Here is a 27,424-nt window from a genome sequence, read left to right as displayed (position 1 = left end):
TAATGACTTAATGATTAACTGACAGTATGACTTGAGCATGCGGGAGTTTGAATCCATCCTCACAGCCATGGAGAACAAGTAACGGGGGCGTGGAGTGGGGACCTGAGCAGAGAAGTAAGGAGTCAGCGAGGGCGTCGCCAGTCTCTGCTTCTGGGGAATTTACCTGCTACAGGCCTCAAGCTAGCAAACCCTCAGTTGGAGCAGGCTGAGGAGCGCTATCCAGTTTTTTCCAATTCTTTGGCCAAAAGCAGTTGCTGAGGTTTCTTTTCTTGTCCGTGATGCCAGATTTCTGAAAGGTTTGCAGAGTCAGCATTGCATGTTTTCGTCAACACTGAGCACTGATTAATACGAAATCTGTGAGCTGATCAGTTCATTAACCCTGCAACAGGAGCACAATGCTGGCACCCCCAAGTCACCCAGAGGCACTGGGGAGCTCCCAAGGGTGCTGCGGTGCCAGGCCGTGCCGCCTCCTCCAACAGTCTTCAGCAACGCCTTTCCCACAGCACAGCTGAGGAGGCCAGCCCAGAGGCTGAGTTGTGGGGGTGCAGGATGCTTTCAGAGTGAACCTTTTCAGCTACAAAACATGTCTTTACTAAAAGCTGCCGAGGGGGAGCAGGGAGACAATAAAACACTAAGGGGATTTCAAACACGAAAGCCCACTCCGCCTTTGTTCTTATTTGATGAATGCAAAAACCACCCAACAGTCGACAGGCAAAAGAACACCGCAGCACGAGAAAGTGCATTTCATCAGGTCCAGCCTCAGATCTCCGGGGAGAGGTAAGTTTGATGGATGATTGGTGCTGGGGAGAACTCTTCCACCAGCAGCTCCACTGCTGCATCCTCTAAGCTGGGCTTTGAGGATTCGTTAATGACCCATCACTGGCTCTTCCCCGGCCTCCTCCTGCCTCCCTGCCATTGGTAATATTTCACAGGAAGGGAACAGCCACTAAGGCAGGTGATGAGAAAACTAAATATAAACACAAACACCTTGTGGGAAGTCAGTGTCGAGTCCATTGTGAGTTGCCCGAGAAGGAAAAGTGAAGTCTGTGCATCACATAGGTCTGGGCCCTCTTATTTCATATCCGAGGTTATGAGGGGATGGGGAGGAAGCCTGGAGCACAGCTGTTGGGCAAATGAATGAATAAAATCCCAGCAGAGATCTGGGCCTGGAAGACCGGACTAGCTTTGTTAAAGACCTGTCGCTCATCGACACATTTCTCAGACGTGCCATGAAAATTAGCAGGGAGTACCAAGAAGACAAGCTCTTGGCAGCTTGCAGAGGGCAGGAAGGTTTGACTTCTACAGCTCTCAGAGCCATAGGGCAGGAGACACTGTCTACTACAAAGCCCAAACCTCTGCCAGCGCTAGCCGCGTGCACACACACAACACACTGACTCCACTTCAAAGGACGCCCAGCATGAAGATCAAGTGTCTGCCAGTTTCTCTGGATGACCCGTCTGGGGACGAACAGTGAGCTGGGAGGAGAAGGGGTTTGCACTATCTTCCGAAGATCTGTGGGGTCTATTCCTCATTATCTGTGGCGTCTATTCCTCATGATTCTGGGCACAGGGAGGGATCGCATGTCTACGTCCTCCCCGCCTGGAACACATATACCTTACTTGTGCCATGGCCAGCCTTCCCACCAAGAGGTAGAGTCTGCCCACCCCGGAGTTCTGCTGCTCCCATGACTTACTTTTACTGGCAATCAACAGACATTGTGTGTGTGAGGCTTCAGGGCCTAGACAGTAAGAGGTCTTGTAGACTGTTTTCACCCGAAAGGCTAGTTTCCTTGACAGTGAGAAACCACACAGCAGGGGAGAAGCCCAGCTGACAGCCAGCACCAATCACCAGATACATAAGTGAAGCTCCGTTGGACTGTCCAGGGTCTACAGAGCCACCAGCTGACTGCTACCACATTAATAAGCCCAGGCAAGACCGCAGAGGCCAGCCCAAAACGCTAACCCATAGAACTAGAAGCAAAGAAAACGGTGTTTCTGTTAATCCACTATATTCTGGGGTGGTCTATGCAGCATAGATCTCAGTAATGAACGGAACAAAATCCATTCGCCAAATCTGTGCAACTGTGGAAAAGAATGAGGTTGTTCTGAATGCACCGATGTGAGAAGATGCCTACAGAAGGGGCAAAACAGTAAGTTGAATTCAATTCTATTTATGGAAATTGAGAAGATAAATACGTAGAGGGCTGAATGCTAGTCTATCACAGAAATATCTGGAAATAATACAAACCAAAGTATGAACAGTGATTATCTCTGACGGGTAGGATTAGGGGAGATTTTCCTTTTCTATAATTTATGTAATGTTTGGATATTATAATGAGTTTTTATTATTTTGCAACAAAAAAGGATGCTTTTTTATTTTATTTATTTATTTTGAGACAGGATCTCACTCTATTGTCCAGGCTGGAGTACAGGGGTGTGATCACAGCTCACTGTAGCCTCAACCTCCTGAACCCTCCCACCTCAGCCTCCTGAGTGAAGGCTGATGCACATGGGACCACAGATGCGCATGCCTGGCTACGCTTTTTAATCTTTTCTAGAGTCAGGGTCTTGCTATGTTGCCCAAGCTGGTCTCAAACTCCTGAGCTCAACTGATCCTCCCACCTCAGTCCCCCAGAGTGCTGGGATTACAGGCATGAGCTACCACGCCCGGCCAAAACAATGCTTTTTAAAAAAAAATTCACCTTGAGACCAGGTGCAGTGGCTCACAACTGTAATCCTAGCACTTTGGGAAGCCGAGGCTGGTGGATCACAAGGTCAGGAGATCAAGACTATCCTGGCCAACATGGTAAAACCTCGTCTCTACTAAAAATACAAAAAATACAAAAAAAATTAGTTGGGTGTGGTGACGGGTGCCTGTAGTCCCAGCTGCTAGGGAGGCTGAGACAGGAGAATGGCGTGAACCTGGGAGGCAGAGCTTGCAGTGAGCCGAGACTGCACCACTGCACTCCAGCCTGGGAGACAGAGTGAGACTCTGTCTCAAAAAAAAAAAAAAATACAAAAATTAGCTGGGCATTGTGGCACGTGCCTGTAATCCCAGCTACTCAGAAGGCTGAGGCAGGAGAATCACTTGAACCAGGGAGTCGGAAGTTGCAGTGAGCTGAGATCGCGCCACTGCACTCCAGCCTGGGTGACAGAGCGAGACTCCATCTCAAAAAAAAAAAAAAAAAAAAACCTTGAATTCTGCTACAATCAAATTTTCCCTATAATGTCCCTTTTCTTTTTTTTTTTTAGATGGAGTCTCGCTCTGTTGCCCAGGCTGGAGTGCAGTGGCGCAATCTGGGCTCACTGCAAGCTCCACCTCCCAGGTTCATCCCATTCTCCTGCCTCAGCCGCCCGGAGTAGCTGGGACTACAGGCGCCGCCACCACGCCCGGCTAATTTTTTGTATTTTGAGTACAGACGGGGTTTCACTGTGCTAGCCAGGATGGTCTCGATCTCCTGACCTCGTGATCCGCCCCTCGGCCTCCCAAAGTGCTGGGATTACAGGTGTGAGCCACTGCGCCTTGCCTATAATGCCCCTTTTCATCCTGTCATTCCACTGTTCAAAGACCAACACTGGCTCTCACCGCCAGCCTCCTGCGCCTGAACTGCTCCGAGCAGCATGCCAGGTGCCCCAGAGGGAACAGCTCACCCTCTCCTGCGGGCCACACCTGTCCCCACCCCAACCAAGCTCCCAGCCAGCACCACAACCCCTCAGAGACCCTTCCCTTCCCTCCCTAAATCCCAGCCCTCCCTCAAGGCCCAGCCTGATGCCCTCTGAGTTTCTCCATGGATGCCAAGAAAAAGTTCCACCAACCCTGCCCTGAACTGCATGGTTTCCAGTGTTCTCCCTGCACTGTGGGCACGAACTGCTCCATCCAGGAGACCTTCACAGACACAGGCCACCACCAGCTCTAGCTTCTCTGGCCAACAGTGGGGGCAGGCAGAGCCAAGACAGGCTGTTCCAGCCCCCTCCCCTCTCTATCAGCCACAGCCTGGATGACGGGTAACAGCCAAGCCTGGAGCTTCCCCCCCAGTCCCACCCATCCCCAGCAGCAAGTCAGTGGAAGCCGGTTTGAAATGGCTACTAATTTGGAGTGACTCGCACTATGGGTGATGCTGTAAGCGCCTCCAGGTCCCACATGCTGCAGACAGCACTCAGAATGGTCAAACAAATCCAAACTCTGGCTTCAAACCTAATTGCTTTCCTGGGGGACCCAATGGCTTCTTCCTCACTTAGGTCTTTGCAATCCGTACGTCCAGTTTTTAAACAAAGCTGTTTAGAATCTCCCAGGATGAAGACAAGTAGAAAATTGCAAGCCCAGACCTCTACCTCATTTTTTTCTAAAACAAAACATGTCATTCTGCATGTTCACACACCCGGAAAGACACAGTTCATTCAAACTCAGCTGGGCACCCTGCCCCTCTGAGCCCTCCTGTAGAGCCTGGCCCTGAGAGGGGGCTGGGGACTTGCTGGGGCAGGATCTGCTCCTACTGTCCCTGGCACCACTGCCCCAGGGCTTGCAGGAGAGCTTCGGGCCCCTCAGCCTCAATCTCCACACTGGCAGGTGGCCAGGGGAGAGGCTGACAGCAGGGCTCCCAGGTACCGTGTCCAGGTTTTACCCTGCCCTCTAACGGGAAGGCACTCATATCACAGGTATATACTGATTTTTTTTTTCCCCAAGATGGAGTCTTGCTGTGTTGCCCAGGCTGGAGTGCAGTGGCTGATCTTGGCTCACTGCAACCTCCGCCTCCCAGGTTCAAGCAATTCTCCTGCCTCGGCCTCCCAAGTATCTGGTATTACAGGTGCACCCCACCAAGCCTGGCTAATTTTTGTATTTTTAGTAGAAATAGGGTTTCACCATATTGGCCAGGCTGATCTCGAACTCCCGACCTCATGATTTGCCTGCCTTGGCTTCCCAAAGCGCTAGGATTACAGGTGTGAGCCACCATGCCCAGCCCCTTTTTTTCTTGAGACAGGGTCTCACTCTGTCACCTAGCCCAGAGTGCAGTGGTGCGATCATGACTCACTACAGCCTCAACTTTCTGGGCTCAAGCAATCCTTCTGCCTCAGCCTCCCAAGTAGCTGGGACTACAGGCACACACTAACTACCACACCTGACTAATTTTTTTTCTATTCTTATTAGAGATGAGGTCTCACTATGTTGTCCAGGCTGGTCTCAAGCAATGCTCCTGCCTTGGCCTCAGAAAGTGCTGGGCCTACAGATGTGAGCCACTGTGTCTGGCCTGTTCTGATCTGTTGAGAGTGCACACGTGGGCCACTCCACTAAGTGCCAAAACAATGCAGAGTGCCCTCCCACACAAACCCATGCAAGTACAGCCAGCACACATGTAAGGCAAGTGTGCACACGGTCACTAACACACACACACGTGCATGGCTGCACCGTATTTCAATCTGGCTCTCAGAATCCCTCCCACCCCAGCTCACTTCCCTCACCTGTTCACTGTCCTCAGAGGCCCTCTCCCTGACTCTGAACCTGACACATTCCCCACATTGCAAGGGGAGGGACCAGACTGTGTGTGTTCCCAGCAACATGTGCACCCCATGATTGGAGGCGGTGTGCCCGCAAGTGTGCGCACAGCCAGGGTCACTGCCCACCAGGGCTCAAGGGGGTTGCCTCAGACATAGCTGGACTTTGTTCCGGCTACACAATAATGTATTCACTTTAATTTTTGCTTGTAACCTGAAGAAGGGCCATTTTTCAAATTTGCACAAACGTGCTGTAAGAGTTAGCAGCAACCCTAAGCTACTAAGGCCAAGGCCAAGGCCTCACCAAGATCCTGTACCCCGAAGGCCACAAGACCCTCCAGGCTTCCTGCAACAACAGCAAAGCCTCCCCAGCAGGTGGGGGATTTTAGGGGGCACTTACTGAGCTTCCTGACTCTTCAGACCCCTGGGACTGCTCTCTACCCCATCCTTTCCTGTTCCTATCACAAGATCCGATGTTCTTTTTTTTTTTTTTTTGAGACGGAGTCTCGCTCTGTCGCCCAGGCTGGAGTGCAGTGGCCGGATCTCGGCTCACTGCAAGCTCCGCCTCCCGGGTTCCCGCCATTCTCCTGCCTCAGCCTCGCGAGTAGCTGGGACTACAGGCGCCGCCACCTCGCCCGGCTAGTTTTTTGTATTTTTTAGTAGAGACGGGGTTTCACCATGTTAGCCAGGATGGTCTCGATCTCCTGACCTTGTGATCCGCCCGTCTCGGCCTCCCAAAGTGCTGGGATTACAGGCTTGAGCCACCGCGCCCGGCCCCGATGTTCTAAAAATGATGACCATTGAGAATAGAAATGGTCACAAGACTCTCAGAAAGTGAGTGAATATTCAAAGTATCATCAGTTTCCAGCCATCCACCACAAGGGAGCCTGAGAGAAAACAGAGGGCGGAAGGGGTGTGCCAAATCAAAGCACAGATAATACTAAACAATAGGCAAAAAAAAAATCTACATTTGGCTCCAAAGTATTGGGCTGAAATGCAGAGAGGATCATGCTCCCAACTCCAGATGCCAGCAAAGAGTTCTTCTGTCTCTTTCCCATTCTGAAGAGGACCCTCCTGGTTCAGGCTGAAATTCTGGTTACGCTCTTGGTTTGAGAGCAAGGAGACGGTTTGAAAGCTAACCTGCTCCAGGCGGATATTCTCATTTCGTGATGCTGTGGCTATGACTGAAGTTGAAATGATTAACATGCAGGGCTGGAGTCCAGGACCGGAGGCTTACTCCTCACTGCCTCAGGCAGGGGCACGGAAAAGAGAGTTAAAACCAGCCGGGCACGGTGGCTCAAGCCTGTAATCCCAGCACTTTGGGAGGCCGAGACGGGCGGATCACAAGGTCAGGAGATCGAGACCATCCTGGCTAACACGGTGAAACCCCGTCTCTACTAAAAAATACAAAAAACTAGCCGGGCGTGGTGGCGGGCGCCTGTAGTCCCAGCTACTCGGGAGGCTGAGGCAGGAGAATGGCGTGAACCCGGGAGGCGGAGCTTGCAGTGAGCTGAGATCCGGCCACTGCACTCCAGCCTGGGCGACAGAGCGAGACTCCGTCTCAAAAAAAAAAAAAAAAAAAAAAAAAAAAAAGAGTTAAAACCAAAGCAACAGCAGAGCCGTCGGCACAGGACAGAAGTCAGGCAGTAGGACTCCGCCACTCGCCACTCACAGGGCAGGGGACCATCTCCGCAAACATCCTCCACCCCCAGTCAGGCTCCTATCAGGAGTCAGCATCTCCAGTTTACTCATTAACTTCACTCTTTCCTCCTCCATCCACCTCCAGGTCAGAGGCTGAGAAGGCACTAGTCAGAGACAGAAGGCAGGCCCAGGACTGGAAGCCAAAACCCAGGCATCCCAACTCATACCACCTCAGAAACCACCTCCAGCAGAGCCAGAAAGAACCTTGGCAATGGGTCACTCAGCCTGCCGCTTTGTGGGTGAGCAAACCGGCCTGAAGAAAGCCATCAACTTGCCCAAGTTCACACAGCAGTTAGAGGAAGGAGCAGGGGCCAGGATAAGAACCTCCCACCCTAGAGCTGGTCAACATCCCAGAGCACGGCTCCGGAGCATGAGAAGAAATGGCAAAACCAAAGCTCCCTGGGCCACAGCCATCGGAGAGGATCAACGTCCTGTCTGCCAAGGCCTCCGCTCACGTCTTCCTCACTTGGGTTTCAACGCAGATGCACGGAAGAAAGGCAGGCATCTGGATAGACACAGCTGCTGATGTCAGGGGTTCTCTGTGTCTCCCCAAGGCCATACAGGCCTCCTGGGGAGCCCCTCACCAAGTTCTGTCTGGCAGGGCCCACCAGGAACAGGCCCCACAGGATGTGCGGGACATGCTGCACAGCAAGACGGTCATTCCCTTGTCCTTAAGTCCTTCCTTCTCTGCTGCCCAGTCTTTTTTAATAGAGACAGAGTTTCACTATATTGCCCAGTCTGGTCTTGAACTCCTGCCTCAGCCTCCCAAAGTGCAGGGATTCCAGGCTGAGCCACTGCACCTGGACGGCTGCTGCCTGACCTTCACCAGACGAATTTGCCTCCACCCAAGCCCATGTGCCTGGCTGCACCACACCATTGCACCATTCAGTGACAGGCGCTGCCTCAAATCCCAGAGCTGCGAGAATGAAAGCAGACACCCACACGGGCCCCAGGGAGGCGGGAGGAGGACTTAAAATGGGAGCTCAGGCATTCCTGCTGCAAGCAGGCTCAGGGAGGGACCTGGAGCGGATTCCCAGCGTCAGTTAAGAACTCAGAACTGCCACAGGTCTGCATTAGAAAAGGCAGGCGCTGCAGAGTCATAGAATCTGGGCTGGAGCCCCCGCTCCGGCTAACACTATGTGTGGGCCTTACCTGCTGCCGCCGATAAAAGAGGAGGACGTGACAGCTACCCCGTGGGGCCTTTGTGAAAGTTAAATGAGATTCAAATTATAACTTCATCTGATTAAGTTAAATTGGTTGTGGACCTTTGTAAAGGGTCTAAAACTGAGTCTGATTTTGATGACAAATGTGAGTACCAGCATCCTAAGTATAACGTGAAGGCATGGCAGGATGAGAAGAAGCTCCTGGCCACTCTTGGGGCACCAAATAACCCCCGCTGGAACCCACAGACAAGAGAATGTTTGGCAAGATGAGCCACCAGCCAGCACCATTCCGCCCCCTCTCCCTGCTCCACTGACTACACCATTGGGTTCAGGGAAAGTAAGATTTTACATATCACCCAGCAGGGAGAAGCTGCAGGAGAAAACACACATAAATTAAACATAAAAGGCCCAGGTCAGTAAACAGCACCCCAAGGGAACCTGAATCAGCACCATCTACCCCCACTGTCTGGCTGCCTGGTCTGTAGTCTGGCACAGGGGAGGTCTCGATGCACAAGTGCTAGGAACAATGAATAAACCATCAGCAGGACCCCCAGGAGCCTGGAGGAGCTGGAGGAGCAGAGAAGAGGGCCCCGTAAGGGTGCTGGTGGAGGGCGGTGGGCATAGCAAAATGGAGGCACTGAGGATTGGCCAGGACTCCTGCAGCTTCTCTTCTGGCCTGTGTTGGGAGGCCCCTCCACCCTGGCTCCCAAGCCTGCTGGGAGGAGACAGGAAGCAGGAAGTTACAGGCCTCTCCCTAGGCTTCCTCCACACAAATGGGGTGGCCAAGAAAGAATCTAAGAGTACCATCAGCCACCAATCAGAAACAGTGGGAAGGAGATAATTCTTGCCTGGCCCCCAAAGCCCAATTTAAGGAGCTTAGAAAAGCAAAGCCAGGAGTCAGGGCAGGACAACTAGAAAATGTCAGCATCCTCTTCTATCCTCCCCAACCCACAGTTAAAGGGCAAGAAAGACCTTGACTTCAGATGGAGTGGATAACACAGAGACGTTCAGAGGCCCTGCCCCACAATGGACCTGAACCAACACTGACCTGTTCTCTCTGAACTTCCTGCAAACACCTTGGCTGCTGACAAATAAAAGAAGGTTCCAGGATATTCCTGCAGGAAGGCAAAAAATTAGGTCATCACTTTGGTAAGAAGCCAGTCTAGGGTGAATTCTGTCCATCAAGGACCACTCTTTGGGGCAGCAATCCCTCACCAAGAAACTGCTCACTCACCAAATGGAGAAGGCCAGAAATGGCAAACAGGAAGGCAGTGTGCTAATGTCACTCAGTTGCTGGTGGGTACCCAAGACATTACGATCAGAACCCAAGCCCTGGCCCAGCAGAAAACACAGCTGCAATTGATTAGTGATGTCTGCCACGGGCAGTTACAGAAGTAACAGAATCCCCGCCATGTATTTGGCATCCCTGGGGTAGACCTTTGTCATCCAAGGATTTAATATTACAATTTTGGCCACTCGCAAGTGACCCAAAGTTTCAAGATATGTAAAAGTGTGTAAACGGACTGAGATGCGTTTGCATCGCATACGCTATGAGGTCAATATGAAGGAACGGGCCACCTTGTTGTTTTCATCTCTACCACATTCAAAGTTACTCTTATGGAGCAATAAAAACTTGGTGGAAAATGGCCACCAAGTGAGAAATAAAACTGCAGCAGAAACTGAAAGGCAGTTAACTTGGGGTGTGAGGATAGATGCAGGAAACATTTGACTCTGCAGAAACATGACTCCGGAGAAAGCCAGGCCCATGAACACATATTACTGTGGATACAAATTTGGGATGCTAGAAAGTGCAAGATTCATTTCTTGAGATCCTGAGGGGTCCACTGTGCCTACTCTGTTCTGTGCCTCACAGCAGTGAATTCAGGGCCAAGGAGAACATCAGAGGGAGTGAGAATCCATGCGCCCTCAAGGGGCTTGCAATCTAGTTGACGAAACAATACCTACTGGAAACAGCAAATGGCATTGCATTTTCACAATCACCCAGCACAGAATCAACTTCAATTCCCCTTCACCTTCATCCTTTCCTCACTTCCCCACCCAATCAAGTTACAAATGATCCTGATCTTACTTCCAAAATGTCTCAAGTTCAATGCCTCCTCACCATTCCTCACAGGTGCCCAGCCACTCTCCCTACCATGATGTGCCCTCTTCATAGACCCCAGATTCACCCTCCTTAAGCCCAGCCCTGCTTCTGTTACCCTTGCTCAAAACCTGCAAACTTCCCAGGGTCTCCCAAGGTTGATGGCTGTCTTCACAGCACCAGTTTAATGCTGACACATGGTGGGCACTCAACTTCTCTTGGAAGAATGAATGGACAGATAAAGTTCTCGGCTGGTGATCTGAGGCCGCCCACAATACAGCTGTTGTCTACCTGCCCAACCTCTCCTCCATGGCTTCCCTGCACACATCCCACACCTGGCCCGCCTGCGCCATTCACACACCCCAACTTTCTCAGGGCCTAGCCCCAGGCTGATCCTTACTCCTTCTGTTGAAATGCAAGCTCCCCTCCAGGGTTCATGTCCACCACCACCTTCTGCATGAAATGGTGCTCCTCAATCAAGGTGACCGAACTGTTTCAGCTCACATAACATTCTGCTCTCAGAAGCCATTCGCCTTGTCCTTTGAATTGTCATCTTTCGAACCCGTTTCTCAACTCTTTACTGGCTAACAAGCCCCGTGAAGATAAGGACGTTTATCTTGTTTATTTTTGCAGCATCAGAACTTAGCACAGACTTTTTTTTTTTTAAGAGACAAAATTCTTGCTCTGTTACCCAGCCTGGAGTGCCGTGACACAGTCATGGCTCACTGAAGCCTCGAACTCCTGAACTCAAGTGATCCTTCCACCTCTAGCTGGGACCATAGGTCCATAGGTCCACAAGTGTGTACCACCACACCTGGCTAATATATATATATACATTATATGTATAATTTTTTAGATACAGAGGCCTCACTATGTTACCCAGGGTCGTCTCAAATCCCAGGCCTCAAGTGATCCTTCTGCATCAGCTTGCCAAAGTACTGGGATTACAGATGTGAGGCACAGTATCCAGCCCAGCACAGACTCTTATACATGTGACGCATACACCGTTTGTGGAGTTCACCAGAGAACCACCCAAGGAAATCTATAAAGGCCAAGAACAAAATGAAGACAGAAAATGCCATAGGAGTTCCCAGGAAAAAGAGGTTCATTTGGGATGGGATGCCAGGGTCTTGAAAGGAGCTCAGACATGAGAAGGGTCTTGAAAGAGGAGAATGGGGCCGGGCGCGGTGGCTCAAGCCTGTAATCCCAGCACTTTGGGAGGCCGAGACGGGCGGATCACGAGGTCAGGAGATCGAGACCATCCTGGCTAACACGGTGAAACCCCGTCTCTACTACAAAATACAAAAAAACTAGCCGGGCGAGGTGGCGGGCGCCTGTAGTCCCAGCTACTCGGGAGGCTGAGGCAGGAGAATGGCGTGAACCCGGGAGGCGGAGCTTGCAGTGAGCTGAGATCCGGCCACTGCACTCCAGCCTGGGCGACAGAGCGAGACTCCGACTCAAAAAAAAAAAAAAAAAAAAGAAAGAGGAGAATGGAAGAACTATCCAGAAAGGTGGAAGAGGATAAACTAAGGGGCCAAGAAGGAATGCGCAAAGCATGCCTGGGAGATTAGTCTGGCTAGAACCAAGGGTTCCCGGAGGGAGAAGAGTGGTAATAAGGCTAGACAGGCAGGATGCGGAATGCCAGGCGAATGCACCTGGATTAGATCCACTCCCTCTTAGTCAGTGAGGATGACAACCACTGCAGGCGGGGCCCTCATGGTAGAAGAAAAGAAGTCTTGTCCTCTCTTGTTCCAAGCATATTAGTCCAGTCTCCTCTACAAAGTTATAAATAACAGCCACCGTTTACTGCACACCTGCTGTATATGAGGCCCTGAGCTATGTGCCTCACATACATCAGCTCATGGCTCCTTCCCAACATCCTGAGTACTTGGTATTGTTATCCTCATTTTGCAAGCAGGGAGCTGACGCTAAAGGAGGTAAGGGCACCTCCCAAGGCCCAACCCACTCACTTATTCACTTTAACAGTGCTGGCTGGCCCTGGGGTTACAGGCTTGCGACAAAGGGGCACTCCCTCCAGCCACCCCAGGTTCAAGGGCTTCCCACCTAAGCTGGGCTGCTTCTCCACAACTCTCCAGATTAATTCCTCAAGGAATTTACTAAGCACACAGAAGGAGCTTAATAAAGGACACTAAACAGACAGAATAGTGGCTGCCAGAGGCTGGGAGGAGGGGGAAACAGTTGTTTCATGAATATTAAAGCTTCAGTTTTACAAGGTAATTTCTGGAGCTCTGTTGCACAACAATGTAAATATACTTAATGCTACTGAACTGTACACTTACAAATGGTTAAAATGTACACTTAAGATTTTACATCTGCTGGGTGCGGTGGCTCATGCCTGTAATCCCAGCACTTTGGGAGGCCGAGGCGGGTGGATCACGAGGTCAGGAGTTCAAGACCAGCCTGGCCAACATGGTGAAACCCCGTCTCTACTAAAAAAAATATAAAATTTAGCCAAGGGTGGTGGCGGGCACCTGTAATCCCAGCTATTCGGGAGGCTGAGGGAGAGAACTGTTTGAACCCGGGAGGCGGAGGTTGCAGTGAGCCAAGATTACGCCACTGCACTCCAGCCTGAGCAACAGAGCAAGACTCCATCTCAAAAAAAAAAAAGATTTTACATTCAGTGTTTTTTACCACAATTTTAATTTTTTTTACGTAAAGCACACTTCCTAATTGGTTGAGTGGCTGCTAATATCTTACACTGTTAATTATCTGATGCTGGAAGAGACTCTAGAATATTTCTAATCCCATATCCCACCAAAAACGGAGAGTTGGAAAGCGGAGGTAAATTGCCCAAGGTTGCACAAATAAGTGGTGCCAGGTGAAGACAAGGCTCAACATAGAGGAAAGGGGCTGGGCGTGGTGGCTCACGCCTGTAATCCCAACACTTTGGGAGGCCAAGGTAGAATTGCTTGAGGCCAGGAATTCAAGACTAGAGACCAGCCTGGGCAACATAGCACAACCCTGTCTTTACCATAAAAAATAAAACAAAATTAATTATCTGGGCATGGGGCCTGCACCTATAGTCCCAGCTACTCGAGAGGCTAAGGCGGGAGGATCACTTGAGTCCAGGAGTTGGAGGCTGCAGTGAGCTGATTGCATCCCTGCACTCCAGCCCAAGCAACAAAGTGAAAAAAATAGAAGAAGGGGCTGAATGTGGTGGCTCACGCCTGTAATTCCAGCACTTTGGGAGGCCAAGGCAGGCAGATCACCTGAGGTCAGGAGTTTGAGACCAGCCTGGCCAACATGGTGAAACTCTATCTCTACAAAAAATACAAAAATTAGCCAGGTGTGACAGCGGGTGCCTGTAATCCCAGCTACTCGGGAGGCTGAGGCAGGAGAATCGCTTGAACCCAGGAGGCAGAGATTGCAGTAGCCGAGATAGTGCCATCGCACTCCAGCCTGAGCAACGAAAGCGAAACCCTGTCTCAAAAAATAAAATAAAATAAAAGAAGGGCAGAGGCAGACGGCAGAATAGAAGGCACAAGGCAGGAAGGTCAGAAGCCAGGTTCAAGTTTTGCTTCTTTTACTTAATGAGTTTTGTGACCTTAGATATTTGTTCTCTCTGAGCATCATATTCCCAACCTATAAGAAGACAATTAAAAGTAACAAACCTCGCCCAGTGCGGTGGCTCACGCCTATAACCCCAGCACTTTGGGAGGCCAAGGCAGGTGGATCACTTGAGGTCAGGAGTTCAAGACCAGCCTGGCCAATATGGCGAAACCCTGTCTCTACTAAAAATACAAAAATTAGAAGGCGTAGTGGCACGTGCCTGGAATCTCAGCTACTCGGGAGGCTAAGGCAGGAGAATCGCTTGAACCGGGGTGGCAGAGTTTGCAGTGATCTGAGATCCTGCCACTGCACTCCAGCCTGGGCAACAGAGTGAGACTCTATCTCAAAAAAAAGTAACAAACTTTACAAGATTATGTATGAATTAAATAAAATTATATACAGCTAATGTAATGCGCATAGAAACACTTGGCCAACTCTAAATTACTTTATCAACACTAGCTATTATTATTAATATTAAATATCTGTTCATAGGTTCAAAGAGCCCTGCCAGAATATTAAAATCTGATTAAACCAGACCAAAAACAAAAATCCTGCTCTCACCTGTTCAGGGACTTGCACACAGGGGGTCTTGAGGGAGTGAGAGTGGAACTGAATTATACTTCAAGTTTTATCTACCCCAATCCTCTCCCTCCAACCCACAGCCCAGCTGCATCAGCCATGCCAGGACCAAGCCAAGGGTAGGAAGCCGGTGTAATTGTCTGCCTCTCTGGCTGCATTCCTTAGCTAAATATAAATGATTTATCCAGGCCATTGTTTGAAATTATCCATAATCCCTCTCCTCGCCTCCCCATTACTTATGATGGCAAGCTAGCTGTGTATCTCTAGAGCAAAGCATATATTCAAAATTCTCTGCGGCTATTTTCAATAAAGAGAAGGGAGCTGGCAGGTATATATAGGGATCCTCGCATGAGTCTTCGGTTTTCTCCACTAGTCCAGGAAAGCTTCCTGGAGGAGGAAATACCTGAGTCACCCCCAGGGAAAAGGACAGCTGCAGGTCAGAAGGGCTCGCGCGCATAAAGAGAGACTGGGTCTCTGAACCAAGAGTGGTAAGCCCCTGCCTTCTTACCCCCGTTTTGGTGATGCGAGGGAAAGGTAGCTCAGGGGATCCCATACTACCCCAAGCTTCCCTAGACAACACAGGCATTTGGGGAAAGATGAAGAAGTGACCCGTATATTTTTCAAAGAGGGAGGAGATCCAAGACTCCAGTTCCAAGATGTACAAGTACAAATATTGCTCTTACAACAACAAGCCAGTTTCTTGTTTGGATGTTTTTTTTAAAAAACCACAAGAAAGTTTTTTTAAGTCCCAAACTTGAATGCACAGATGGGCCAGATCTCCAACTTCGGGGTGTGCCAGAGTCCTGTCACTCGGAGCGCTGATCTTCCAGCAGTGGCCCAGGCAGTGGTCGCGGGTGCCGGGGGACTGCAGGCTATATCCCAGCCCTGCCCCAAGGCCTCTGGCCCTCTGGCCCTCTCTGGGGTCCTTGTATGGACTGTTCCAAGCGGTGCACTGGGTCACACAATCGGGAACCCTTGCCAGCCCCGGGGGCTCCCTTTCTGAAACGGTCTTCCTTGGAGCCATCCCCTGGGGGACCCCAATTCGCTCGGTGCCCGGGCCCCGCACCCATCCTCCCCTTCCCGGCCCGCTTCCCGCACGGCGCCTACTCTGCTCCTCGTCCTCTCGTCCCACCGCCGCCCTGCCCACACCGCCTCCCGTGGGCGCCCCCGGCCGCTCCGCCTTCTCGGGACCCGGCCTGGGGGTGCCCAGCCCGCCCGGCGCCGTCTCGAGGCCGCGCAACTCCGCACGCTCACGAGACCCGCCTCGCCGCCCGCCGCCCGGGCCGCACTCACCGCGCCCGCAGGACTCGGGGGTCCCCGCACCACTCACGCTCCGGCACCGCCGCCGCCGCCAGCGGAAACGGGGGGCGGGGCCTGCCCGGGAATGGCGCGCCTGCGGGGCGGGGCTGCCCGGGGGCGGGGCGGGGCGGGGAGGGGAGGGGAGGGGTGGGGAGGGGAGGGGAGGGGTGGGGAGGGGTGGGACGGGGAGGGCGGGGCGGAGGAGCGCCGGGCCGAGGGGGGCGCCAGCGCCAGTGCCCTGCACCTCCCCAGGCTGGGTCCCCTGCGTTAAAGGAGGGGGAGCCCGGGGACGGGGCACAGGGCCCGCGAGGCGCGGGTGCCCTCTGGGGGTTCCGGAAGCCTCCGTCCCCTCCCCGCCCCGCCACCCGCACGCCCCGACCGGCAGCTCCTCCCAGGTGCTCTGATCACGCCTTCCCCCTGCGGCGAACTGGCCTCTTCCCAGGGTAGGGGCGGGAAGGTCTGGGCCTGGCAGTGCGCTCTCCTGGGCTCTGCGCCCACACGGCACCCAAGGGCCGTCCTGGCCCAGGCCTCAGCTCTCTCGCTCTCGCCAGGCTGCCTGGCCTCGCCACCCACCCCGCTCTCCTGCGAACCCCTTCCCCGGTGTTCCGGGCGGGCTGTGTGAGATGCTGACAGCGCCTGCCGGAGACACCGCTTGCAGAAAGAGCCGCGCCTCCCCAGGAGCTGGCGGCCTCCAAGGGTGGGTACAGGGTACGGTGTGCGGCAGGGGTGCGCTGAGGCAGGAGAAACTCCAGCTAGGCATGTCTGGCCCGGCGCTTTTTCAGGCCTGGATTTTATATGTTTTTTGTTTTTTTGGTTTTGTTTTGTTTTGTTTTGTTTTTTCTTGAGACAAGGTCTCACTCTGTTGCCCAGGCAGGAGTGCAGTGGTGCGATCGCCTCTCACTGCAGCCTAGACTTGTGGGCTCAAGTGATCCCACCTCAGCCTCCAGAGTACTTGGGACTATAGGCGCGCACCACCACGTCCGGCTAAGTTTTTGATTTTTTTTTTTTGTACAGACGGGGTCTCCCTGGGGCCCAAGCTGTTCTCAAACTCCTGAGCTCAAGCCATCCTCCTGCCTCTGCCTCCCGAAGTGCTGGGATTATAGCCCGGATTCTTTTTTTTTTTTTTTTTTTTTGAGACAGACTCCCCCAGGCTGGAGTGCAGTGGCCCGATCTCAGCTCACTGCAAGCTCTGTCTCCCGGGTTCACGCCATTCTCCTGCCTTAGCCTCCCAAGTAGCTGGGACCACAGGCGCCCACCACCTCGCCTGGCTAGTTGTTTGTATTTTTTAGTAGAGACGGGGTTTCTCTGTGTTAGCCAGGATGGTCTCTATCTCCTGACCTCGTGATCCGCCCGTCTGGGCCTCCCAAAGTGCTGGGATTACAGGCTTGAGCCACCGCTCCCAGCCTACGCCCGGATTCTTAAAGCTAGAAGGCCTAAACTTGTTTCCAAAGAGCACTAAAACGCCATCTCTTCTCATCATTACTGTCATCAAAAATTTCTAGGCCAGGTGCCCTGGCTCATGCCTGTAATCCCAGGACTTTGGGAGGCCCAGGCGGAAGGATTGCTAGAGCTCAGGAACTCAGGAATTCAAGAACAGCCTGAGCAACATAAGAAAACCCCATCTCAAAAACAAAACAAAACAAAAAGTTTTAATTAACCGGGTGTGGTGGCACACCCCTGTAGTCACAGCTACCCCGGAGGCTGAGGCTCAGGAGTTGGAGGCTGTAGTAAACTAGGATCATGCCACTGTACTCCAGCGTGGGCAGCAGAGGGAGACCCCGTCTTTAAAAGTGAAAATTTAAAAAATTTTAAAGACACTGTATACTGTGCTTTCCACATGCCCTACCATTGCACTAAGCTTGACGGGACAAATTTTTAAAACCTGGCTATAATCACAAGGGTTGCCTTTGCTTTCTGCTAATTAGACTGAAAGTTTCCACTCATCTTCTGGGCCCCTCTCCCTCACACACACACAATCTTGTTTTTGTCTATTAGACTAAACCCATAACCCATCTCCTGATCTCCCTTTCCCCGCAAGGAAAATATTCTCCTTCCACATTTTGCTTCATCCAAAGCCTTCTTCAATGCCCCTAACAAAGTCCAAAGTCTTCCCAAGGAACCCCCACCAGCCCCAATCTTTCCAGTCACTGTGGCAGCCCCTTAGTACATGTACCCAACTCTGCCCAGGCTCCAGAAGAGGAAACTGGGTCTCAGAGAGGGCAAGAGATGTACTAGGCTTGTCTGCCAGCGAGCAGAGCCTGGTGAGGAAGCGGTCGCAGGGCTTGTGAGCCAGACACACCTGTCTAAATCCTGGCTCTGCTTTTATGGGCTGGGACCCCTTCAGGCCTGTTCCCTCACCTGTGGAATGGGGCATAATACCAATTACAGGGGCGGGCATGGTGGCTCACACCTGTAATCCCAGTACTTTGGGAGGCCAAGGCGGGTGGATCACCTGAGGTCAGGAGTTTGAGACCAGCCTGGTCAATATGGTGAAACTCCGTCTCTACTAAAAATACAAAAATTAGCCAGTCGTGGTGGCACATGCCTGTAATCCCAGCTACTCGGAGGGCTGAGGGAGGAGACTTGCTTGAGCCTGGGAGACGGAGGTTGCAGTGAGCCAAGATCGTGCCACTGCACTCACAGCCTGGCCGACAGAGCGAGACTGTCTGAAAAAAAAGAAAATACCAATTCCACCAGGTTGATGGACTGACCAAGATGATGGAGTGAAAGCACAACATGTGATGTGTGGTGACTGCTCAATAAATGCTAGCTTCCTCCTGCCCTTTTTGGGTTTTGTTTTGTTTTGTTGTTTTTGAGACAGGGACTTGCTCTGCCATCCAGGCTCGAGGGCAGTCGTGCCATCATGGCTCATTGCAGCCTCAAACTCCTGGATTCAAGGATCCTCCTACCTCAGACTCCTAAGTAGCTGGGACCACAGGTGCATGCCACCATACCCAACTAATTGGGTTTTTTGTTTGTTTGTTTTGCTCTGCTTTGCTTTGTAGAGACGGAGGCCTCACTATGTTGCTTAAGCTAGTTTTGAACTCCTGGCCTCAAGCAATCCTCCCACCTTGGCCTCCCAAAGTCCTCCTGCCCTTTAAAAAAAGATAGGCAGAGCACAGTGGCTCACACCTATCACCCCGTACTTTGGGAGGCCAAGGAGGTGGATCACTTGAGCCCAGGAGTTCAAGACCAGCCTGGCCAACATGGCAAAACCCCATCTCTACTGAAAATACAAAAATTAGCCAGGCATGCATGGGCGTGGTGGCACATGCCTGTAGTCCCAGCTGCTACTCGGGAGGCTGAGCCCAGGAGGTCAAGGCTGCAGGGAACCATGATTACACCGCTGCTCTCCAGCCTGGGTGACAGAGTGAGACTCTGTCTCAAATTAATTAATTAATTAAAACAAATCTGAAATAATGGGATTCTGAAGTCTTAGAGATGGATGAAATCTTAGAAGAATTCCCTTGGCAATAGCCCAGAAAATGGCTTCGCTGCTCACTCTCCTTCACCACATTCAGAGATGAATGCCTCAGTGCCTCTGAGGGGCTGACAGCTGGAAGGAAGCGCTGAAGAAAAGCTGTGGAGGAGATGGGATTATTCAGTATAAAGGACACAAAGGTGACTAGTGGTCTGTGACGCAGACACACTGATCGTGTCCACCGAGGACTAAACGCAAGTAAACCTGACAATGAGGCACCACCTTCTTGGGGAAGGGACTTACAAATGCATGAAGTCACTGCTTATCATACCAGGCTTTTGAGGAAGTGTCATCGAGTTTCCCTCCTGGAGAAGATCCCAAAAGATGCCGAGGAGTACCATCCATCAGGTTAGACATAGGTAGGGTGATTGTATGCAGGTTTCGGGGGCACATTCTACTCACTCCTCTTGTCCTGGCATAGTTTCTAATAGTTCCCCTTTCACTCTCAAAATATCCTGGTGTGAATGATAAATTATATGCCACTTGAACTGTGAACAAAGGCAGGACTCCAAACAGCTCCTTCCAGGCCTGAATGTCAGCAACTCTGCTGGAATTTCTGAATCCCCAGGGACTTCAAAAGATAGCATGTCAGTTTATCCCCTTGAAATCACCAAATCAAATCAAAAATGACAATAGGCTAAAATTAAAGTCCCAGCCAACCACCCCAAGTCAAGCTTCGGGACTGTGCCTGCTGAATTGCGACACCTAGTGGTGAGAGTGCATGCTGCCGGAGCGGGGTTCCGCGAACACTTCACATTCGGCCATAGGTTTCAAGAGATTTGCAAAGCACCTAACAGCTAACATGTACCAAGTGTTTATGTGCCTGGCACAGTTCTAAGTACTTTACATGTTCCAACCCATTGATCCTCACAACACCATGAGGTAGGTAGTAGCATCATCATCCCGACACTTTTACAGATGAGGAAACTGAGGCTGAGACAAGTTAGGTAATTTCTCCCAGGTCATTTCACCAGTAAATGACTAAGCTAGGCTATAACCCCAGATTGTCTGGCTGGAGGGCCTGCACAGTTAACTACTGCTCCATCTAGACACACCTGTCTGAATGGAGGATTCAGGATTCAGACAGGTGTGTCTGGCTCTGTTTGCACAGTTACTTCGGAGGAATCTTCCACCTGAAGAGATACCCACCACCCCTCTGACATGGAGATGATGTGAGGCTACAATGAGAGGTAGAATGTATGAAAAGTTCCACTCTCGGCCGGGCGCAGTGGCTCACGCCTATAATCCCAGCACTTTGGGAGGCTGAGGTGGGTGAATCACCTGAGGTCAGGAGTTCGAGACCAGCCTGGCAAAACCCTGTCTCTACTAAAAATACAAAAATCAGCCAGGCCTCAGTCAGGCCTGTCATCCCAGCTACTAGGGAGGCTGAGACAGGAGAATTGCTTGAACCCGGGAAGCGGAGGTTGCAGTGAGCCAAGATCGTGCCACTGCACTCCAGCCTGGGCAACAGGACGAGACTTCGTCTAAAAAAAAAAGAGTTCCACTCTCATGTCTACCAATACAGAATAGTAGTTTCCACATCTATAAAAATTGCCTGGGCATGGCGTGGTGGCTCACGCCTGTAAATCCCAGCACTTTGGGAGGCCAAGGCGGGTGGTTCACCTGAGGTCAGGAGCTCGAGATCAGCCTGGACAACGTGGTGAAACCCCGTCTATACTAAAAATACAAAAATTAGCCGGGCATGGTGGCGGGCACCTGTAATCCCAACTACTCAGGAGGCTGAGGCAGGAGAATCGCTTGAACCTGGGAAGCGGAGGTTGCAGTGAGCCGAGATCACACCACTGCACTCCAGCCTGGGAAACGAGAGAAACGGCCATCGTGGCTAAGCAGGTACTGCTGGGCCGGAAGGTGGTGGTCCGATGCTGTGACGGCATCAACATTTCCGGCAGTTTCTACAGAAACATGTCGCATGTTGAAGCACCTGGCTTTCCTCCACAAGCGGAGAACACAAACCTTTCCCGAGGCCCCTACCCCTTCCGGTCCCCAAGGCATTTTCCAGCAGGCGGCGCGAGGCATGCTGCTCCACGAGACCAAGCGAGGCCAGGCCGCTCTGGACCGCCTCAAGGTGTTTGATGGCATCCCACTGCCCTGCGACAAGAAAAGCCAGATGGTGGTTCCCGCTTCCCTGAAGGTCGTACGTCTGAAACCTACAAGAAAGTTCGCCTATCTGGGCGCCTGGCTCACGGGGTTGGCTGGAAGTACCAGGCGGTGACAGCTACCCTGGAGGAGAAGAGGAAGGAGAAGGCCAAGGTCCATTACTGGAAGAAGAAACAGCTCATGAGGCTAGGAAAACAGGCCGAGAAGAACATAGAGAAGAAAACTGACAAACACGCAGAGGTCCTCAAGGCCCACAGACTCTCGGTCTGAGCCCAACAAAGACTATTCATTCCTCATGCTTGGCCTGGCCTGCCCTTCCTCCATCGTCACCCTGGAATGTGCGGGACCCAGGGGCAGCAGCAGTCCGGGTGCCACAGGCAGCCTGGGACATAGGAAGCTGGGAGCAAGGAAAGGGTCTTAGTCACTGCCTTCTGAGGTTACTTGAAAGCACTCGGAGAATTGTGCAGGCGTAATTTATCTATGACCAATAGAAAGAGCAACCAGTTACTATTAGCAAAAGGGAGCCGGAAGACTAATTGGAGGGGCCCTGCCTTGTGAGTGGAGCGTCTGTTTAACTTTCCACCTGGTCATATAACTCTGCAGCTGTTAGACTGTGCAAGCACTTGGGGACAGCATGAGTTTGCTGTTGTACAAAAGGGTATTTATAAGCCTGTAATCCCAGCACTTTGGGAGGCCGAGATGGGCGGATCACGAGGTCAGGAGATCGAGACCATCCTGGCTAACACGGTGAAACCCCGTCTCTACTAAAAAATACAAAAAAAAAAACTAGCCGGGCGAGGTGGCGAGCGCCTGTAGTCCCAGCTGCTCGGGAGGCTGAGGTAGGAGAATGGCGTGAACCCGGGAGGCAGAGCTTGCAGTGAGCTGAGATCCGGCCACTGCACTCCAGCCTGGGCGACAGAGCAAGACTCCGTCTCAAAAAAAAAAAAAAAAAAAAAAAAAGGGTATTTATAGAAGCATAGACTGGGACGATGTGCCACCAAGGGGTTACAGGCGTTGTCTGTGCTCCTCACCTGTATTTTGTAATCAGAATCAAATAAACTACTTTTAAAGAAAAAAAAAAAAAAAATCAGGGCATTGCCTGGGTGCAGTGGCTCACACCTGTAATCCCAGCACTTTGGGAGGCCCAGGCGGGATATCATTTGAGCTCAGGAGTTTGAGCCCAGCCTGGGCAACATAGTGAGCCCTTATTTCCACTTTTTGTACTTTTTTTTAAGAAAAAGAGAAAAAAGCCGGGCACAGTGGTTCACGCCTATAATCTCAGCACTTTGGGAGGCCGAGGCGGGCGGAATCACAACGTCAGGAGATCGAGACCACGGTGAAACCCCGTCTCTACTAAAAATACAAAAAATTTGCCGGGCGAGGTGGCGGGCGCCTGTAGTCCCAGCTACCCGGGAGGCTGAGGCAGGAGAATGGCGGGAACCCGGGAGGCGGAGCTTGCAGTGAGCTGAGATCGCGCCACTGCACTCCAGCCTGGGCCACAGAGCGAGACTCCGTCTCAAAAAAAAAAAAAAAGAAAAAGAAAAAGAGAAAAAAAAGTAATAATTTTTTTAAAAAACAGGGCAAGAAACTAGACAAGGAGAAAACTTATAAACCATCAGTTAAATGCACACTGGGGCTGCTATATTAAAGAAGCACATGCCAGAGTGGAAACAGTTCCTTACCTCCCTCACCTCCTTGACCACATTTACTTGTGTAATTTGTAGGGTGGTTACTCGTCAGACACCTACCAGGTGCCAAGAGGACCTCAAACCCTAGAGCTCCCACAGCTGTCAAGGTGTGGCAGGGAAAAGTGACCAAAGACTGTTCTTCTGCTTCCATTCCAAATGCCCTCTTCTAAAGGGTGCACATCATTCCAAGAACCCCTCCTTTCTTCACCTTCTTTCTCCTCCAAGGCTCAAAGTGAGGCAGGTGGCAGGACTGAGAGGACCACAGGGGTCTCGTGTAAGTCGTTGTTCTATAGGGCTGCCATGTGATTGTTGAGACATATTTGTTCTTTTTTTTAAAAAAAGTATTTGTTGTTTATCTGAAATTCAAATTTAACTATTCTGTGTTTTTAACTGCTAAATCTGGCAACTCTGCTTTGTTACTGATTGTTGCTAAGACAATTGGAAAACATAGATTAGAAGAGGCCAGCAAACTTTGTCTGTCAAGAGCCAGATAGTAAATATTTTCAGTTTTGTAGGGTATACAGTCTCTGTCCCAACTGCTCAGCTCTGCCATTGAAGCAGGACAGCAATCATAAAAAATACATAAATAAATGAGCATGATGGTGTTCCAATAAAACTTTATTTATAAAAACAGGCATTGGACCAGACCAGGCTGTGTGTTTTTCAAATTCGGGCCTTCAGACTCCTGGCTATCCTCAGATGTCTTGTGGAGGTGAGAGTGGGCTGGATCCAAGTTCCCAAGTGTAAAAAACAGAAAGATTGATCAAAAGCATTGAGTGTAATGAGTGCCAGTAATTCTGTGGGGGTGTGTGTGTGTGTGTGTGTGTGTGTGTGTGACCTGAGATGGGTCACTGCCTACAGGAAGCATGCACTTCTGGAGTAGGAGGGTATCTGGAGCCACCTAGGTTTTACAAGGTCGTGGTCTGAAGAAGAGCAGATTCTATGTCTGAGATTGCTGGTGGTCAGCATGTACTCTACATGTAAAGACAGAAACGCACAGACAACATTGTGAAATCAGACAGCAAATACAGAGGCCAAGAAAAGCAGAATGCCCCTGTAAAAGGTCTTCAGGTATAGCTAAAGCTGTTGGCGTTCGTCCACCTGATGTACAGTATTCAGAAACACACAGGAAGTATCTACAAATGCCTCTGTGCGTGTTCACATGCGCACACGTGCTCACACGTGGACATGTACACCATCGATCTGAACAGGTGGGTAACAACTGAGGAATTTGCATGGTTGGTTGGAATCAATAAATGTAACAGTAGGCCGGGCGCGGTGGCTCAAGCCTGTAATCCCAGCACTTTGGGAGGCCGAGACGGGCGGATCACGAGGTCAGGAGATCGAGACCATCCTGGCTAACACGGTGAAACCCCGTCTCTACTAAAAAAATACAAAAAACTAGCCGGGCAAGGTGGCGGGCACCTGTAGTCCCAGCTACTCGGGAGGCTGAGGCAGGAGAATGGCGTGAACCCGGGAGGCGGAGCTTGCAGTGAGCCGAGATCGCGCCACTGCACTCCAGCCTGGGTGACAGAGCCAGACTCCGTCTCAAAAATAAAAAAAAATAAAAAAATGTAACAGTAATAGCCATATCAGCTACATTTGTATCAACTTTCTTACTGATCTTAGAATATTCCTATGTGTTTATCGAGGGCAATTCCATGGTTTAAAATCACTTTAAACGCTGCCCTACAGACCAAAACCACCTGTAAAAGGTCTGACCTATTAAAAGCATTGAACCCAAACACAGACTTCCCACCGCACAGAAAATGTTAATATGTCTGCAGTCGAAGTTATGGGGACCACAGTGCAAGCTAAAAACAAAGAATTAGATAAGCCTCAGCCGATGGCAGGCCAGGTAAAAAATGTTGGCATATATATATGTCCTAAAATAAGTAAGTCATCAGTGAAGTGTTTTAAATAAGAGACTGACATGATTAGATTTGCATTTTAGGACTATCACTCTGGCCATAGGGTAGAGAACAAATTAGAGCGGCAGGAGTCAGAAAGGATAAAGGATACTTTAGCAGTGATCTCGGCACAAGAGGAAGTTAGCTTGGTCTAGGTTGGTGGTGATGAAAAAGGAGTAATATGGATAGACTTCAGAGAGAGTTAAAAGGTGAAATTTATATCAGCAATGAACATAAGGAATAAGGGAAAAGAAGGTGTAAAGAAAGATACATTGGCCAGGTGCAGTGGTTCATATCTGTAATCCTAGCACTTTGGGAGCCCGAAATGTGAGGATGGCTTGAGGACAAGAGTTTGAGACCAGCCTAGGCAACATAACGAGACCCCCATCTCTACAAAAAATACAAAAATTAGCCAGTCGTGGTGTGCACCTGTGGTCCCAGCTACTTGGGTGATGGAGGTGGGAGGATCACTGGAGCACAGGAGTTCAAGGCTGTAGTGAGCTATGATCATGCCACTGCACTCCAGCCTTTGCAACAGAACAAAACCCTGTTTAAAAAAAAAAAAAAAAAAAAAGACTCATTATGTTCTGGCCAGTCTAAGAGGATGGTTTGTCCAATGATTAACTGAGATAGGAAACAGTGGAAGAGGACTAGATGTAAAGGGAAAGATGGTGAATTCAAGGAAGATTAGAGCTAATAAGTGTCCATCAGATTTAGTACGTTGAAGGTCACTGAGGAACTTGGCAAAAGCGATTTGTTTGTTATGATGAGGCAGAGACCGTGTTGGGGGCGCTGAGAAGAGAGTAGGGACTATGGAATAAAGATGGTAAAACAATTCTTTCAAGAAAATTGGCTGTGGATGGGAGGACACAGGGCAGGTTGCTGAAGGAGACTGTAAATCAAGGGAGGGTTGGGGAATTTTATGGGAGAATTGAGCCCATTTAAAACTCATGGGCAGAGTCCTGTTTCTGGTATGGAGAAATCGGTGCCTAGCTGACCAATCCTCCGCAGATAACATCTATACATTCTGGACGAAATATATAAAAACAAACAAACAGAAAACCCACCTATCTAAGGGCTCTGGAGAGTAAGCCCAAGTAGGTAGGTTTTGGAGGGGATTCAATATGTGCAAGAAGCACCTGGGTCCACGTTTTGTGGATTTTCCCTGTGTTGGCCACTGTCACAGCAACAGCATAGGATGGCTATGTCAACGAAAAGAGTCAAACTCTGTAAAATATTTAAAGAGGTTTATTCTGAGCCACATATGAGTGACGAAGGCCCAAGGTACAGTCTCAAGATGTCCTGAGGAACACATGCCCAAGGTGGCTGGGTTACAGCTTGGTTTTACACGTTTCAGGGAGGCATAATGTTACCGATGGAAAGTAGCCGAGTTACCAGCCGCGAATCTGTACGGGTCTGCAACAATCTCAATTCTTGCCTCCTCAGAAGAAAGAATTCGACTGAGGGGCCTAAGGCAGAAAAAGAGACTGAGGCAAGCTTCAGAGCAGGAGTGGAAGTTTATTTAAAAGGCTTTAGAACAGGAAAGAAAGAAAAGAAGAGTGCACTTGGAAGAGACCCAAGCAGGCACCGAGGTCAAGTGCAGTGTTTAACCTTGATCCTACGACTTCATAGGTTGGCCCCTGTCCCATGATTCTTCCCTTAGAATGGGCTGCCCATATGCACGGTGTCCCCCTTACTCTTGGGAAGTGAGCACACACAGTGTGTTTAGGAAGTTGTATGCTTACCCCTCTGAGGCTTTCTTCGCTTTTCCAGTGGAGTGCCCCCGGAAAGTCATTCTCCGCCATTTTGTCTGTTGATGCACATGCCCAGGAAGCTGCTTCTCCCTGACGCCTGCCTTCAATTAACGCTGTAGTGCAACAGGTGTGGACCATCAGGAAACGGCCTCTCCCTGGGGCCAGCTGCCATTTATCTCTTTTAGAGAGGCGATGTGATCATTGCCAAATCATCATCTGACATTCCTAGTGGGTGGGGGAGCCCCATCCTGCCTCGCTCATGCCCAGCCACCCAAAACAATCAGTCAATACATGTGAGGTACACATTGGTTTGGTCTGGAAAGGTGGGACAACTTGAAGAGGGGGAGGGGAGCTTACAGGTCATAGGTGGATTCAAAGAATTCAAAGATTTTCCGATTGGCAATTGATTGAGTTATTATCTAAAGAACTGGAATCAACAGAAGGGAGTGTCTGGCTTAAGGGGTTGTTAAGGACGAAGGTTCTTTTATTTTTTTTTTCAGACAGGGTCTCACTCTGTCACTCAGGCTGGAGTGCAGTGGTGCAATCCTGGCTCACTGCAGCCTCAACCTCC

General features: G+C 50.6%; 1 protein-coding gene across 4 annotated transcripts in view; it reads right to left on the bottom strand.

Moving 5' to 3' along the window:
- The window catches only part of TSPAN9 (tetraspanin 9), a 210,644-nt gene extending 194,372 nt beyond the window's left edge, over positions 1-16,272 (bottom strand). Inside the window, exons 1-2 of one of the 4 annotated variants that reach the window (XM_028829167.2) lie at positions 15,897-15,983; positions 9,402-9,468 (exon numbers count right to left, since the gene is read on the bottom strand). The gene's annotated coding sequence lies outside the window, so the exon portion shown is untranslated. Of the gene's footprint in view, positions 1-9,401; positions 9,469-15,896 lie in introns of all 4 variants that reach the window. The other 3 variants (XM_077953297.1, XM_028829166.2, XM_077953298.1) reach the window with 3 other exon arrangements.
- Between the last annotated feature and the right edge of the window lie 11,152 nt (positions 16,273-27,424).

Source organism: Macaca mulatta, chromosome 11, assembly GCF_049350105.2.
Source record: "Macaca mulatta isolate MMU2019108-1 chromosome 11, T2T-MMU8v2.0, whole genome shotgun sequence".
Classification (NCBI taxonomy): Eukaryota; Metazoa; Chordata; class Mammalia; order Primates; family Cercopithecidae; genus Macaca; species Macaca mulatta.
Note: the sequence above shows the minus strand (reverse complement) of the source record. Positions and strands in the feature narration are given on the sequence as shown.